A 4,781-nucleotide genomic window follows, 5' to 3' on the forward strand; every position below is an offset into this window, starting at 1 on the left:
AATGCCAATCAAAACCTCACCCCTATCAGAATAGCCATTATCAAAAGCATAGTAACAAATGCTGGTAAGGATGTGAATATAGGGGAACTCTTTATTATATTATTATTATTATTTAAGATTTTATTTTAAGATTTACTTTTTTTTTATTTTTTGACAGGCAGAGTTAGACAGTGTGAGAGAGAGAGAGACAGAGAGACAAAGAGAGAAAGGTCTTTCTTCCGTTGGTTTACCCCCGTAATGGCCGCTATGGCTGGCATGCTGTGGCTGGCTCGCTGCACCAATCCAAAGCCAGGAGCCAGGTGCTTCCTCCTGGTCTCCCATGCAGGTGCAGGGCCCAAGGACTTGGGCCATCCTCCACTGCCTTCCTGGGCCACAGCAAAGAGCTGGACTGGAAGAGGAGCAGCCAGGACAGAATCCGGCGCCCCAACTGGGGCTAGAACCCAGGATGCCGGCACGGCAGGCAGAGGATTAGCCAGTGATCCAAGGAGCCGGCCAAGATTTATTTTTAAGATTTATTTGTTTATTTGAAAGGCAGAGTTACAGAGAGACAGAGAGAGAAAACAAGAGTGAGAGCAAGAGCGAGAAAGAGAAAGAGAAGTCTTCCAACTTCTAATTCACTCCCCAATTGGCTGCAATGGCCAGAGCTGTGCCAATCTGTAGCCAGGAGCCAGGAGTTTCTTCTGGGTCTCCCATGTGGGTTCAGGGGCCCAAGGATTGGGGCCATCTTCTACTGCTTTCCCAGACGATAACAGAGAGCTGGATTGTAAGTGGAGCATCCGGGACTCGAACCAGAGCCCATATGGGATGCCAGCACTGCAGACAGCAGCTTTACCTGCGAAACCACAGTGCTGACCAATAGGGAGAACTCTTAAACAGTGTTGGTGTGAACGTAAATTAGTGCAGCCACTGTGGAAATATTATGGAGATTTCTTTAAAATCTAGAGATATAACTGCCAGATGATCCAGGAATCCCATTACTGGATATATCTCCAAAAGATATGAAACCACTGTATCAAAGAGATACCTGCTCCTCCATGTTCATTGCAACACTATTCACAGTAGCCAAGATATGGAATCAATCAAGGTTTCCATCATCAGATGTCTAGATAAAGAAAATGTGGTATATGCACACAATGGAATACTACTTAGCCATAAAATAGAATGAAATCCTATAATTTTCAGCAAAATGAATGGAACTGTAGGACACTGTGTTCAGTGAAATAAGCCAGGCACAGAAAAAGGAACATTGTATGTTTTCTCTCATATGTGGAAACTAAGAAAAATTCAATGTGAGCACAGTATAGTGATTACCATAGCTGGGAGGGGTAGGGGGATAGAGAGAGTTTTCATAATGGGTACCATAGTGGGGAGACTATAGTTCAGCTTATATTGTAAGAACAAACAGAAGCCTCCAATCATAAAACAAAGTCAAAGAAAGAAAAATATTGATTAGCCTGTTTTGACCAGTACACACTGTATACATGTATTGATATATGTGCAATGATTGTTAATACATTTTTAAAAGAATGAACAAAGATATACAAAGGAAATGAAACTCTTAAAAGTAGTATCAGCACCAGACTCATAGAATGACAATCGCTTAAAGTAGCACTCTGACCTCAGAATCAGCCCTTAAGATATTCTTGTCTGGCTGAAAAGCCCACGAGATCATTTCAGGCATGGAAAGAGAAGACACTGTGGCAAAAACAAATGTTCTACATGAAGGACCTCTGTGGGTGAGACTCCAGCAGAAAGAAGTGGTCATCAAAGAAGGATGCACTTTTTTCGAGAGAGAACTTCCACTTTGCTTATGGCCTTGTCTAAATACTGAAGAAGTCTGGGGATTCAAAAGCCTTCCATAACCTAGGCAGCTCATGTCAAGAGCCTCGGTTGATCACTGGCATCATACATAAGAGTTTTAATTATTAAATTAACAACAGGAGTCAACTGTGCATTAACTTCCCATGCAGAACCTCTGTCTTCATAGAGTTGTATTATGAGCGTTAACAGTAAAACTTGTTCTCAAAGATTAATTTTGTTTTAGTGTATTAAGTGGAGGATATACATATGTCTCATAAGTTTTATTTATGCCTGAGTGTCCAACTCCATTGCTTGTTTTCTTAAGTGCTGCCTTAATTAATGATAAAACTTTTTCTCAAGGACTTACTTTCATTTACTCTATTAAGTGGAGGATATTCTTATGTCTCATAAGATATACTTATGTCTGAGCTCTCACAAAAGATATATCATTCTTGGGTGCTCTTTTAATTAAGTTTCTCAAAAAAAAAAAGTGAAATTAACTTTGAGATGCAGTGACTTTGAACAGCCCTTGTCTCGATGGTTGAGGAACAGGTTTGTGTGTGTGTGTGTGCAAATTGTTGAACTCTTTCTTAGTTGGTCTTCTGTGTATAAAGTTAATTGAAAATGGATCTTAGTGGAGAATGGGTCTAGGAATGAAGAGGGAGGAAGAGGAGGGGTGGGAGTGTGTGTGAGAGAACAGGTTTGGTGGGAAGAATCACTATATTCCTAAAGTTGTACTTATGAAATGCATGAAGTTTGTATTCCTTAAATAAAATGTTTATTTGGGAAAAAAAATTTAAATGAAAAAAAATTATTAGATACGGTAGCAGCTGGTGCCGCAGCTCACTTGGCTAATCCTCTGCCTGCGTCGCCAGCACCCCGGGTTCTAGTCCCAGTTGGGGCACTGGATTCTGTCCCGGCTGCTCCTCTTCTAGTCCAGCTCTCTGCTGTGGCCCGGGAAGGCAGTGGAGGATGGCCCAAGTCCTTGGGCCCTGCACCCGCATGGGAGACCAGGAGGAAGCACCTGGCTCCTGGCTTCGGATCAGTGCAGCGCCAGCCATAGCAGCCATTTGGGGGGTGAACTAACGGAAGGAAGACCTTTCTGTCTGTCTCTCTCTCTCTCACTGTCTAACTCTGCCTGTAAAAAAAAAAAAAAAAAAAAAAGATAAGGTAGCATTCCAGCAAAACATGAAAGGAGACAAAGAAAGACACATACAATGCTAAAGGCTACAATTCACTATGAAGACATAGTGGCCACCAATATCTACACAAAAAATAATACAGCAACAAATTTCCTAAAGCATAAATTGTGAAAGAAATAAAAACATGCTCATTATATCTTTAGTACATATCCATCATTCCAAGACAGTCCAAGGATACAGTAACAAGTCCAACAGTAAAAAAAAAAATTATGTGAACTAATCAATGTTCATGGGATAATTATTTGCAAGGCAGAAAGAGAGAGAGAGAGAGAGAGAGAGAGAGAGAGAGAGAACACAATCTTCCATCTGCTGATTCTCTCCCCAAATGGCCACAATGGCTGGAGCTGGGCCAATTTGAAGCCAGGAGCCAGGAACTTCCTCTAGGTCTCCTACATGGATGTAGGGGCCCATATACATGCACCATCTTCCACTGCTTTCTCAGCCCCAGCAGGGCAACCATGAGACCTACAATACTGGATTCATTTTTTTAAAAGATTTATTTTTTTATTTGAAAGACAAAGTTACAGAGAGAGGGAAAGACAGAGAAAGATCTTCCATCCGCAGCTTCACTCTCCAAATGGCCACAACGGCCAGAGTTGGACTAATCTGAAGCCAAGAGCCAGGAGTTTCTTCCGGGTCTTCCATGTGGGTGCAGAGGCCCAAGGACTTGGGACATCTTCTACTGCTTTCCTAGGCCACAGCAGAGAGCTGGATCGGAAGTGGAGCAGCTGGGACTACAATTGGCGCCCATGTGGGATGCCGGTGCTTCAGGCCAGGGCTTTAATCCACTGCACCACAGCGCCAGCCCCACTGCATTTTAAAGAAAAAAAGTCTCAGGGCCAGCACTATGGTGTAGTAGGCAAACTAGGATTATATGTGTAGTGGACTTTCCAGAGGCTCTGGCACGTAACATGCAGTAGGTACTTTTATCATTACTCTACAGGCAGGGGAAAGTGGAAGGCAATGGACATCAAATGACTCACCAAAGACATTCAGTAGAGCATGCCAAAGCCCTTGCACTTGACCTTTGGTCCCTCTATGTTGTCCTTAAGGAGACTGTGACGAGTTGTACCACACAACATAGTGAAGTTCAGGAATGCTTTGACTTTTGCACTTCCTTGCTCACCAAAATCTTGAAGCCTGACCTGAGAAAGAAAACTTGCCAGGGAAATCAAGAGAGAATGGCATTGAGCTGTCTTTCTTGGTTGCTCCCTTTTCTCTTCACCTAGGCTGGGCAGCAGAGCAGGAGAATTTTACCAGAACAAAGATGACAAGGCCATAAACAAGATGTGAATTGAGTGGGACAACTAAGCGGATGAATGACAATCAATCTGGACATTGCCAAATTGTCTATAGGCCAGGTCTGCAGTAGTATTGGCTGTGATCTAACATTGTGACATTGTGACAACTTCTGTTGCCCTTGACATCACAGGGAATTTTCTCTTCTGCCCTGCAGGAAGTTTGACTGCTATGGAATATATGAGGACATTTCTAATGTCAGAAATTATAACCTGGGTCCAGTGCAGTTGTGTAGTAGGTTAAGTTGCTGTCTGCAGTGCCGGCATCTTATGGGGCACTGGTTCGAGTCCCGGCTGATCCATTTCCAATCCAGCTCCCTGCTAATGTGCCTGGAAAAGCAACTGGAGATGGCCCAAGTACTTGGATCCCTGAACCCACATGGGAGACCTGGAAGAAGTTCCTGGCTCCTGGTTTTGGCTTGGCCCAGCCCCAGCCATTGTGGCCATTTGAGGAGTGAACCAACAGATAGAAGTCCTCCCT

The sequence above is a fragment of the Lepus europaeus genome, chromosome 1 (assembly GCF_033115175.1).
Source record: "Lepus europaeus isolate LE1 chromosome 1, mLepTim1.pri, whole genome shotgun sequence".
Lineage (NCBI taxonomy): Eukaryota > Metazoa > Chordata > Mammalia > Lagomorpha > Leporidae > Lepus > Lepus europaeus.